Consider the following 13,210-nt stretch of genomic DNA (forward strand, 5'->3'; position numbering starts at 1 on the left):
TGGCTCAATCGGGAAAGAATCTGCTGGCAATGAAGGAGACCCAAGTTTGATCCTGGGCCCCGAATATCCCCTGGAGGAGGAAATAGCAACATACTCCACTATTCTTACCTGGAAAATTCCATCGACAGAGGAGCCTGGTGGGTCATCTTCCATAGGGTTGCAAAAAGCCAGATACGAATGAAGCGACTTAGCACGTGTTCATAAGCACTCAGCCCTCTGACTCTTAAGGTCAGTAAACCCAGGAATTCTGGCAGAGTTGTAGCCACCCCACCTCCAGCGCCTCCACTTAGCACAGATTTGCGCTGCCTTTGAAAACAGGACATTCACCCGGTCCTGTTCTTTTCTTCTACGTAACGGCCACCACTAGCTCCCGCCTGTCTTTAGTCATTCCGCAGTGCCCTCCTGCATGCTAAGTCACTTCAGTCGTGTCCAGCTCTTTTTGACCCTCTGGACTGTAGCCCACCAGGCTCCTCTGTCCATGGGAATCTCCAGGCAGGAATACTGAAGTGGGTTGCCATGCCCTCCTCCAGGGGATCTTGCCAATCCAGGGATCGAACCTTCGTCTCTTAAGGTTCCTGCATTGCCAGGGGGGTTCTTTACCACTAGTGCCACCTGGGAAGCCCTCAGGTCATTAATTACTTTTTTTTTTTTTAATATTTTGTCCAGCATTTTATCACTGTTAACTGCATGTGACTGATCTGAGGGGGGAGGGTATACGTCCTTGACTGGAAGAGGGACTTTGCCTCACTCTTTTTAACTGCCACATTTCACCTTCAGGACCACTCTGCAAGAAGGGTAATGTTCTTGCCTCCTGTCTGCAGAGCAAAGTGTCGTATGGGCCCACTGGACCCCAGAGCATTGGAGCATTTTGAGATTGAGTGTGATTTTTTTCCCCAAAAGATTTTATCTTTTAGCCATTTAAAAAAATTGAAGTGTAGTTAATTTACCATATGTTAGCTTGGCCTGTACAACAAAGTGATTCAGTCATATATTATATAAATATAATTATGTATGTACATACATACATATTATTTCCTTTTCCAGATTCTTTTCCATCATATGTTATAGCAAGATATTGAATGTGGTTCCCTGTGCTACAGGTCCTTATTGTTTACCTAAGGGGATCTTCCTCCTTCCTGATCCAGGGATCTAACCCACGTGTCTTACGTCTCCTGAACTGGCAGGTAGGTTCTGTACCGCTAGCACCACCTGAGAAGCCCATAGATAGTAGTGTGTGTCCGTTAACACCAAGTTCCAATTTATCACTTTCCCTGTTTCCATAGATCGTTTTCTATGTCTGCGAGTTTATTTCTGTTTTGTACATAAGTTCATTTATATCATATTTTAGATCCACATATAAGTGATATCATATGATATTTGTCTTTCTCTGTCTGACTTACTTCACTCAGTATGTTAATCTCTAGGTTCATCCATGTGCTGGAAGCGGCATTATTTCATTCTTTTATGACTGAGTAACATTCCATTGTCTATAGATTATACATCTTCTTTATTCATTTATCTGTTGATGGACACTTAGGTTGTTTCTTGGCTATTGTAAATAGTGCTGCTATGAACACCAGGACACATGTATCCTTTCAAATGAGAGGTGTTTTTGCGTATGTGAGTCTCTTCCGCATATATGCCCAGGAGTCGGATTGCTGGATCATGTGGTAATTCTGAATTTTTCAAGGAAACTCTGTGCAGTTCTCTACCGTGATTGCACCAATTTACATTCTCACCAGCAGTACGGGAGGGTTCCTGTTTCCCCACACCTTCTCCAGCATTTGTTATTTGTAGACTTTCCTGTGTGATTTTATTTGTTTATTTCTGGCTGTACTGGGTCTTTGTTGCTGTGAGGGCTTTTATCTCTAGTTGCAATTAGTGGGGGCTATGCTCTAGTTTCAGTGTGCAGGCTTCTCATTACAGTGGCTTCTCTTGTTGCAGATCCCAGGCTCTAGGGCACACGGTCTTAGTAGTTGCGGCACGTGGGCTCAGCAGTTGTGACTCCCGGGGTCTAGAGTTCAGGCTCAATAGTTGTGGCTTAGTTGCAAGGCATGTGGGATCTTCCCAGACCAGGTATCAAATCTGCGTCTCCTGCATTGGCAGGCAGATTCTTTAAAACCGAGCCACTAGGGAAGCTTGTGTTTATAGACTTCTTGATGATGACCATTCTGACTGTTGTAAGGTAATATTTCATTGTAGTTTTGATTTGCATTTCTCTAATAATTAGTGACGTTGAGCATTTTTCATGTGCCTGTTGGCCATCTGTATGTCTTCTTTGGAGAAATGTCTATTTAGACCTTCTGCCCATTTTTTTTCTTGCCATTTAAAAAAATTATTGGCGTATAATTGCTTTACAATGTTGGATTAGCTTCCGCTGTACAATGAAGTGAAGTGAGTCAGCCATATGTAAACATATATTCCCTCCCTCTTGGACCTCTTTCCCACCCCACCCCCCATTTTTTGATGGGGTTGTTGGGGGGTTTTTTGTTGTTGATGTTATTAAGCTGTATGAGATGTTTGTATAATTTAGAAATTAATCCCTTTGTATGAGCATCATTTGCAAATATTTTCTCCCAGTTGTAGTTTGTCTTTTCATTTTCCTTGTGGTTTCCTTTGCTGCACAAAAGCTTTTAAGTTTAATTAGGTCCCATTTATGTACTTCTGTTTTTATTTCTATTACTCTAAGAGGTGGCTTAAAAAGGATATTGCTGCTATTTATGTCAAACAGTGCTCTGCCTATATTTTCCTCTAGAAGTTTTATTGTATCTGGTATAACATTTAGGTCTTCAACCCATTTTGAGTTGATTTTTGTATATGGTGGTAGAGAATGTTCTAAACTGATTCTTTTACATGCAGCTGTCCAGTTTTCCCAGCACCACTTATTGAAGAGACTGTCTTTTCTCCATTGTATTGTCTTGACTCCTTTATCATAGATTAATTGGTCATAAGTGCATGGGTTTATTCCTGATCTTTCTGTCCTGTTCCATTGATCTATGTGTCTGATTTTGTGCCGGTAACATACTGTTTTGAATACTATAGCTTTGTAGTATAGTCTGAAGTCAAGGAGTCAGCAGAGGAGTCTGAAGTCAATTCCTCCCACTCCATTCTCCTTTCTCAAGACTGCTTTGGCTATTGCTTTGGGCTCTTTTATGTTTCTATACAATTTTTAAAACGTGTTGTTTCAGATTATTGAAGAGATATATGCACTATCATGGCTACTGCAGCATTATCCACAACAGCCAAGATACGGAGCCAACCTCAATGTCCATGATTAAAGAAGATGTGGCACACACACACACATACACACACACTAGAATACTATTCATCTATGAGAATAAAGGAAACCCAGCCACATGTGACAACTTGGATGGACCTTGAGGACATTAAGTGAGATAAGTCAGACAGAGAAAGACAAACACTGTATAATAAGACACAGATGCAGAGAACAAACAGAGGACACCAAGCGGGAAAGAGAAACGTGGGGTGAATGGGGAGATTGGGATTGACATGTATACGCTATGGGTGTGTGTGTGTGTGCTTGGTCACTCAGTCGGGCTGACTCTTTGCAACTCCATGGACTATAGCCCATCAGACTGCTCTGTTCATGGGATTCTACAAACAAGAGTATGGAAGTGGATTGCCATTTCCTTCTCCAGGACACTATGGATACTATGTGTAAAATAGATAACTGCTGCTGCTGCTAAGTCGCTTCAGTCCCGTCCGACTCTGTGCGACCCCATAGATGGCAGCCCACCAGGCTCCCCCATCCCTGGGATTCTCCAGGCAAGAACACTGGAGTGGGTTGCCATTTCCTTCTCCAATGCATGAAAGTGAAAAGTGAAAGTGAAGTCGCTCAGTCGTGCCCGACTCCTCCCAGTGACCCCATGGACTGCAGCCCCCCAGGCTCCTCCGTCCATGGGATTTTCCAGGCAAGAGTACTGGAGTGGGGTGCCATTGCCTTCTCCAAAAATAGATAACTAGTAAGAATCTACTCTATAGCAGAGGGAACTCTACTCCATGCTCTGTGGTGACTTAAATGGGAAGAAAATTTAAAAAAAGAGGGGATATAGTGTATGTAAAGCTAATTCACTCGGCTGTACAATAGAAATTAACACATTGTAAAGCTATTATACTCCAATAAAAAATTTTTTTTAATAAAATGTTCTAGTTCTGTGAAAGAGGTCATAGGTAATTTGATAGTGATTATGAGTGTAGGTGTTGTATTTTTGGTTTGGGGGATTTTTTGAGGGGGATCTTTTTATTTTGGCAAATGAAATACTTTCAGTGTGACCTTGAAAAAGTCACTTAACTTCAGTTCTCATTTATAAATCTGAATAATGATGATGTTTTCCTTACAGGATGAACCTGACGGTCAATGCAATAATGCAACAATGTTTACATGGCACTTAGTCTATGCAGGAATTGCTCTCGGGTGCTTTAGTTTTTCCAGTAACCTGTGAGTGAGGTACTATTATTATGAGCTGCATTGGACAGTGACGAAAACCAGGGCACAGCGAGTTTACCTGGCTTGTCCAGTGCCCCTCACGTAGTACGTGGCAGAGCTGGGATTTCCACCAAGACTATGCGCTGCCTGCATCTGTGCACTTACCCACGTGCAACAGGAATGTGGAGGCTCTTTATCCTAGCTGTTCATCAGAAACCCCTACATATCCTTCCAAGCCCTGCTGAATCAGACCCTTCAGGCTCTGCTTTGGAATCCAGCTCTGTGCCTAGTCACAGAGTCAGGGCTCAAATATGGACATCCCTTTCTCCTCCCAGTCTCCCTCTGCCAGCCTCACTGGGGAGAATCTCTAGCCCCAGCCCCTTCCTCTACCAAATCACATACCTAGACGATTAGGGCTACCTTTGACTCATTCCTGCCAGATCTGTGTCACCAGCTTGCACAACAGGTGGAACAGGCTCCAGGAGCTACCGGAAGAAACGGCTCTCCTTTGCATCATCCTTCCCCACCTATCCGCAGTGTAACCCTGGTCGCGTGACCACTGGGAATGATGCTATGAGCCATGGTGTATGTGCCACCCAAACTCTGCCTTTAAATAGCCACACCTGACAGCTCCACGCTATCCCAGGCCCCTTCAAGTTCCTGGAACCTCCCAGATGCTTCTGAGGATAATTATAGTTCAGCTGTGGTATCAGTCATACTCAAATTGCTCTGATTGTTAACACGAGAGGGTCCTGCCCGAGTTCTCATACTCCTCTAGAACATTCCTATCTAAATCAAAATTTGTTTAAATGGCTTTTATGGTCCTATGTGATTGGGCCCCTGCATATGCTTGCGGCCTAAGCTTGGACACTCCCCATCATTATCCGTGCCTCAGCCATCCCAGCCTTTTGACTGTCCCTTGATTACACCTTAGGACTCTTGCACAAGGCATTCATCCCGCCGGGAATCTTCTTAGAACCTCACACTCAAATGTCACCTCCTCACAGAGGCCTCTCCTGACCATCCAGTGCTAAGTCACCCTCAGCCACCACTCCCATCACTCTCCATCTCCCTAACCTGGTTTAATTTTCTTCACAGCACTTATCACATTCTACAGTTGTCTTCTCTCTACTTGTCTCGTTGCTTATTGTGACATTCCTCGACTAGAACAGAAACTCTCGGATAGCAAAAGCCTTGCCCGTCATGTTCACAGCCTTATCCCACAGGCCTAGAACAATGCTAGGAACAAGCTGTCACTCAATAAGCATCCATGAGATGAATGATGCCTTTGTATCAGCAGCAAATTGAAAGCCGGGTAGACACCAAGACAGGCACAGGGGGTAGACACAGTGAGAGGAACTCCCAACAGAGAGACTCAGTGCACCCACTGGGTTTAAACCTGGCTCTATCACTCCTAACTGTGACCTTGGCCTCACCTCTGAGGGATGTGACCTTGGGCTTCCTTCTCTGGGCCCTGGTTTTCCTCCTGCATGAAATAGGAAAAAGAATCAGACCTACCAGATCAGCAATCCTGGGGGCAGAGTCGGGGGGAGGGGCACACACAAAGCCTAAGAGATGGCCTGTGTACCTAAAGGCACTCCATTTGTACTTCCTTAATGGGTAGATAGATTCAAGGCCACAGCTCTGCTTTAATCTACCAAGCTTGTTACTGCTAGAGAAGCCAGACAGAACCACTTATCAGGAGTCATTTTGTTGTTGCTGAGTTGCTCCGTCATGTCCAACCCTTTGCGACTCTCCATGAACTGCAGCATGCCAGACTTCCCTGTACTTCACCATCTCCCAAGAGTCATTTTGGGACTCTACAAATAATTATCCAGCACATTCCAGGTGCCTGCCAGGAGACATAGCTGAAGCAGATGCAGTCTGTGCCCTCTGAAAACTTAATCCAGGAGCAGAGATAAGATAAAACACAGGGCTGAAGATAACAGAAAAGAAGTGTGAGATGAAAGAAGGTGGGAGACAGTCTGTTGGCTGTGGATCAGCTTTGCTCCTGGTACCCAAAGACAAGGAGCCTCTCCTCGTGGGCCCCTCCGTAGGATTCCCCTGCTGTCACATAGAGTCATGGTTAGGGACCACCCTGCCCAGCCAGGCACACCCTGTTTTAAATGATGGATCCTATATGACATCAAGCACAGCTTAACCTCTCTGAACCTCATTGCCTCGTTTATAACATGGGAATAATATTAGGATTTATTCGCAGGGTTCTTGGGAAAATTTAAGGAGGGTTGCATTGAAAATACTTGGCACAGGGCGTGGTGAATAGGAAATGGATGGCAAATGCCAGCCAGAGCTGTTGTGTTGTTGTTATGTTTACCTGAATTGGAAGCACTTCAAAGAAATATCTCTAGCATTTGCCACATGTATTTATGTGGTGCTTCTATGCCAAACACTGTCAGGGAATTATATTAACAACCTTATGAGGAAGATACTAGTTTTTGTCTTTTTTTTACACTTAACATAAAATGTAAAAATCATTTTTAAATGTACTTAGTAGTGTGAAGTGTATTTACTTTGTTGTACAACAGATCTCTAGAGCTTTTTCGTCTAATGAAACTGAAACTTTTCCCATTTCCCCCTCTGCCAATGCCTACTTTCTGTTTCTGTGTGTTTATAGTCACTCAGTCGTCTCCGACCCTTTTCGACCCCAGGAACTGTAGCCTGCCAGGCTCCTCTCTCCATAGATTTTCCAGGCAAGAATACTGGAGTAGGTTGCCATTTCTTACTGCAGGGGATCTCCCCGACCCAGGGATCAAGCCCGTGACTCTTGCATTGGCAGGCTCTGGCAGGCATCGGCAGGCAGATTACTTTATTGCTGAGCCACCAGGGAAGCCCACTTTCTGTTTCTAGGAAAGCACAATTTTAACTCTGTCTTACAAATCAAGAAACTAAGACCAAAGACTTCTTTGATGGTCTGGTGGTTAAGAGTCCCTGCTTCCGATGCAAGAGGCTCTGGTCTATCTCTGGTTGGAGAACTAGGATCCGGCATGCTGCAGGGCACAGCACCCAGCCCCACCCCCCAACCCCCAACGTGAAGTCGCTCAGTCGTGTCCGACTCTTTGCGACCCCATGGACTGTTGCCTTACCAGGCTCCTCTATCCATGGGATTTTCCAGGCAATAGTACTGGAGTGGATTGCCATTTCCTTCTCCAACCCCCAATCCCCGCCCAAAAAGACAGGAAACCAAGACCGGCTACGCACTCTGTGGGACTCAGGGCAAAATGAAAATGAAACTTGTGAGGAATGTCTAGACAGCAACAGCGGAGCATTAAACCAAGCACAGGATCCTTCTGAGTGCAGTCACGTGAGCCCATAAAACATCCCCGGAGGAAACCAAGGGCCAGAGAAGTTAAGGTACTTTCCTAAGGTCACACAGCAAGTTTGGGAGCCTCTAAAACTACACGACTTTCCTTCCTTATTGTAAATTTCCTACAGACAGGGGCTTTGATAGGTTTACTGCAGATTGCCCAGCAGCCAGCACAGTGCCTGGAACATACTGACGCTCATTACAAACTTCATGTCTGAGGGAATGAATGAATAGGTCGGATTCACCCTAGACAGAAGAGGCTTCTCGGAGGTTCTGAGCTTTGCCTAGGCTCTGGCACAATAATATTTCCATTCCTATTTCTCTTCTGTGTTTATCCAGAACCCTTGCATTCCTGGAAGAAGTAAGCATGGCGTGTGTCTGTCTATACATAATATTCCCTGATGGCTTTTATGAGGCCTCACCTCTTCAAAACAGTCCTGGTTTTGAGTCCCACTTTTATGGGGTGGAGTGAAGTTAGAAGACACAGGACAATGTGAGGTCACCGGTGCCGTGTTCTAGCTCCAGGTCCTCCAGCTCAACCCGAGTCTGACGGTCAAGTAGACTCTGATCTGAACACAAGAAAACTAGAACCAAAATATACAAGTATAAGCAAAACATGAAGTTTGTTTGCTTGTTTTTACAGTTATGGCTTTAAGTGCTACAAGAGTTTAGGGAGCTAGGCTAACTTTGGTTTCTTTGAAAGAGGCTTAATTTTCCTGTCTGTGAGATTCTTTGCCGGCAGCAGGAAGAAGGGAGGGCTGAAACCTCAGGGGCACATCAATGAATTAATCATAACCCTGATCTCCTGACCACTTGTTATCATTGTTCTGTGCATGACTCCCTTTTAGTTTAATTGTTCTTTATTTTCAGTAAAATAATGAATACCTGCCAACCTATCAGCTTACCTGGTGGCTCAGATGGCAAAGAATCCTGCAATGTGGGAGACCTAGATTTGATCCCTAGGTTGGGAAGATCCCCTGGAGAAGGGAACGGCAACTCACTCCACTATTCTGGCCTGGAGAATTCCACGGACAGAGGATCCTGGTGGGCTACAGCCCATGTGATCACAAAGAGTGAACCTATCCAAGAACAAGATAATTCCAACAACTCTGAGCTCCTGCTCTGTATTTTATCCTTCCTTCTCAGAGGGAATCACTCTCCAGTTGTCTTGTATAGATGTGTTATATCCAAATGCCTAACTAAATTATACATTGTTTAGTTTTACCTGTTTTTGAAATTCACAGAAAGGGTATTGCATAATATACTATCTTCTGAGAGTTGCTTTTTTGATTCAAGAACAGCTAAAAAGATTCCTATCACCATATTATTGCACGTTGCTATATTTTATTTATTTTCACTGCTGTACAACATTCCAGTGTCTGGATAGATTTTAATGTATCTATTCTCACAGCATGGGCATTTGGGTTGTTTCAGCTTTTTGTTATTAAAAAGAGAGCTTCCATAAAATTCCTGTCCAAATTCATGAGCTAAATTTTGCCTTGTGTTTATAACCAATATGAGAAAGATACTATATGTATATAATATATATATATAAAGATACTATGTATATATAGAGAGATACTATATAGAGATATTATATACATAAAGATACTACATATATAAAAGTGACATATATATATACTAACTCTATACTCATTGAACATCTTCTCATTTCTTCTCCTACAACCCCTTACTCTTTCTAGGAAAGTACTATTTTAACTGTTTCACAAATCGAGGAGGGGAATTACTGATTCATGGGGTAAAGGAATGCTCAGTTTTGCAAGAGAATTCCAAACTTTTTCTCCAAATGACTGTTCCAGCGTATACCTCGCGATGATGACAAGGGATCTCACTGTTCCCTACACGTGTCTTCTATGCATGGTATTGTCATATTTTTTTTTCTTTTTTGGATCACACTGCATGTCTTGTGGGGATCTTAGTTGCCTGACCAGGAATTGAACCTGTAGTGAAAGTGCTGAGACCTAACTACCGGACAGCCAGGGAATTCCCAATTGAATGAGTGTTGAGTGGATACATGACTTAATAGTGGGGAGGAAATAGGTTGTTCATATCAGTTTTCAAAAACTCAGTTCATGTGAGGACTTAAATAATCAATGACCTTTAGCTTTCAACAAATTAAATGTGCCTTAAAATGCTGTTAAGAAGACAAAATAGAAGGGAGTCAAAACTAATATAGCAAAAATCTTCTAAAAACTAAAATCATCTATGTATTATAGACATAAGATTTAAAAATACAGTTAAAAAACAAAAGACAGAAAGTCCCTTGCACTGTTTTAAAAGGGATAAAATGATCTTTGCTCTGTGTAGAACCCTTCAAACAGATTACAGAATTTAAACTCAGGAAGTTCATACATAAACTAGAAGGAAACACAGCAAATAAACATCTAAGGTGGGTGCTGAATGGCCAGGAACTGTACAGAAGTAAGGGTAAACACCTTGAAGGAGGGAATTCCCTGGCAGTCCAGGGGTTAGGACTTGACACTTTGATTGTCAAGGGCCCAAGTCCCTTATCCACTGGGAACTGAGATCCTACAAATTGTGTGACGCAGCCAAAAACAACAACAATGGCAACACACGCACACCACACACAAACACAAAACACACGAAGGGGAGAAGACTGACGTATTTTATAAAAAATGCAAAAACTTTTGTAGCCTTAATGCTAAATAAATAAATACAAAAGTAATATAAGGGCAATCAACCATCTGGGGAAGATACATTGGTAGATCGGCGGTGTGGGGACATACATATCTACCTTTGATGAATTTGGTCTGAGAGCGTGCAGACCAGACTAAGAATCCGATGATCTGGGGCATTTGGGAGATTAGATTATAACTGTAAATAAACTGCAGTCTCCATGAGGGCAGTCTTCACCCTAACTTCTGGAGCCTGGGTAGTAGTCCATGTTCCCTGCAGTGGACAGGCAGAGCTTTGTGGGTCTCCCAATTCACAAATTTTAGCCAAAGGAACTAAGGTAAGGAATCTACTAAATGCACATGTTTGGTGGAGGGATGAGGTACAGAGGGCTTGAGAAGGACAAAGTTATAAAATCCTAGCTATAAGTGTCCCAAAATTGCTACAGAGGAGACACTTGGAAGGGCTTCCCTGGAGGTTCAGATGGTAAAGAATCTGCCTGCAGTGCAGGAGACCTGGGTTTGATCACGGGGTGGGGAAAAACCCCTGGAGAAGGAAATGGCTACCCACTCCAGTATTCTGGCCTGGAGAATCCCATGGACAGAGGAGCCTGGTGGGCTACAGTCCACAAGGTCACAAAGAGTTGGACACAACTGAGTCACTAACAGGCTCTTGGAAAGGGAGGCTTCGTTCACCATAGGTATAGCACAAAAGGCTTCTCAAGGACTTACAAAAATGTTGGAGAGGGCTTCCCTGGTGGCTCAATGGTAAAGAATCTACCTGCATGTAGGAGACACAGGTTCCATCCCTGATCTGGGAAGATCCCACATGCTGTGGAGCAGCTAAGCTCGTGCACCGCAACTGTTGAGCTTGTACTCTAGAGCCCAGGAGCCACAACTGCTGACACTAGAGAAAGTCCTCCAGCAACGAAGACCCAATGGAGCCAAATAAATAAATTATTTGAAAAAACTGGGGAATTGGGTACAGCAGTGGCAGGGAATGTCATTCTGCGCAACCAAAAGAAATTTACAAAATTGATATTAATAAAGGAATTTAATGAAATTTTGTCATTAATCAAGCTACTTAATTAAATCTCATCAAAAGTGTATTTAATGTGGATACATTTGACCTGTTTGGCGTGATCCAGAGTGAGGTCTCCAAAAATAAGTACCCAGAGTAAACAGAGTTTTGTAAAGGGCTCTTGGTTGTTGGACCCAGTCATACCACTGATTGTGTATTCTTTCAGAGAACTCTTAGTGCTCTTCTGACAGGATTCTGACCTACTCTACCCTAAGGGTGTGGCATCCTTTGAATCTCATCAAGTTGACTGATTAAATTAGGGTTGGTGGGATTAGCTAAAGACTAGTGAAAGGATACAGATTCACCACTTTGGAGGCAGAGATACTAGGATGATTTGTCATTTTCTTTCATTATATGTGATTTTTCCCTCATTCATTCACACAGAAATTTTTTTTTTTTTTTTCAAGAAAAGCAGCCCTTCTTAAGTGGACCCAAGAGCAGGAAAATTTTAGTGGGTTACTGAAGAAGATAAAAGACAAATGTGTTACATGTGAAAAGCATTGATGATGATGTGGTTGAATTAAATTGTATTTGTATCTCTCGGACTGTCCTTAATTTGCCAAAATCTTAAAACCATGCTATTACTATAGATCACATTAAAAATGTGTTAGCTATTCAACACATTGAGTGCCTACTATGTCCAAGCAGTGTTCTGAGGTGGAGATATAGCATAAGCTGCTGCTGCTAAGTCACTTAAGTCGTGTCCGATTCTGTGCGACCCCATAGACGGCAGCCTACCAGGCTCCCCCGTCCCTGGGATTCTCCAGGCAAGAACACTGAAGTGGGTTGCCATTTCCTTCTCCAATGCATAAAAGTGAAAAAATAAAGTGAAGTCGTTCAGTCGTGTCCGACTCCTAGCGACCCCATGGACTGCAGCCCACCAGGCCCCTCCGTCCATAGGATTTGCCAGGCAAGAGTACTGGAGTGGGTTGCCATTGCCTTCTCCGATAGCATAAGCAAAAGAGACAAAAGTCCCTTTTCTCAGTACAGACGATTTAAAAGTAGACATAAACTCTGCGGGTAATGATGAGAGCTTGGAAGAAAATTTAAGTGTATAGGAATGGAGAGTGATGACGGTCCTATTTAAATAAGGTGGCCTCCGGAGACTTTTCCAATAAGATGACATTATGAATTGTATGGATGTAATGGTAACTTCCCCAAGCACCAAGGAGAAAAGATGACAATCTACTGAGGGGGTGCTTAGTCGCTTAGTTGCTGCTGCTAAGTCGCTTCAGTCGTGTCCGACTCTGTGCGACCCCATAGGTGGCAGCCCACCAGGCTCCCCTGTCCCTGGGATTCTCCGGGCACGAACACTAGACTGGGTGGTGCTTAGTTACTGGCAATTAGCGAAGGAATTTCGGACCCCGCCACCGACAAGACGTTCCTCTGATTCTGCAAATTCAGAAAGTGCACGACCCCTAGCCTCAGTTTTCTCATCTATAAATTGGAAAGTGGTAGTGCTGACCACCTCGGGTTTTTTGTTGATGTTGTTAAACTGACATTTATTGAGCCACATTGAACCATGTGCTAGGCACGGTCCTCAGCAATGAAAACGTATTCATTTAATCCATGACAATCCTGTAAGCCAAGTACGATTTTTTTTTTTTAAAGAGCATTTTATAACCTAGGAAACGGGAGGCACACAGGAGTAAAATCTAGGGTCCCACAGGTAGGGTTTCAAAGCAGGCAACTGCTCAGAACCT

The sequence above is a fragment of the Bubalus kerabau genome, chromosome 23 (genome assembly GCF_029407905.1).
Source record: "Bubalus kerabau isolate K-KA32 ecotype Philippines breed swamp buffalo chromosome 23, PCC_UOA_SB_1v2, whole genome shotgun sequence".
Taxonomy (NCBI): domain Eukaryota; kingdom Metazoa; phylum Chordata; class Mammalia; order Artiodactyla; family Bovidae; genus Bubalus; species Bubalus kerabau.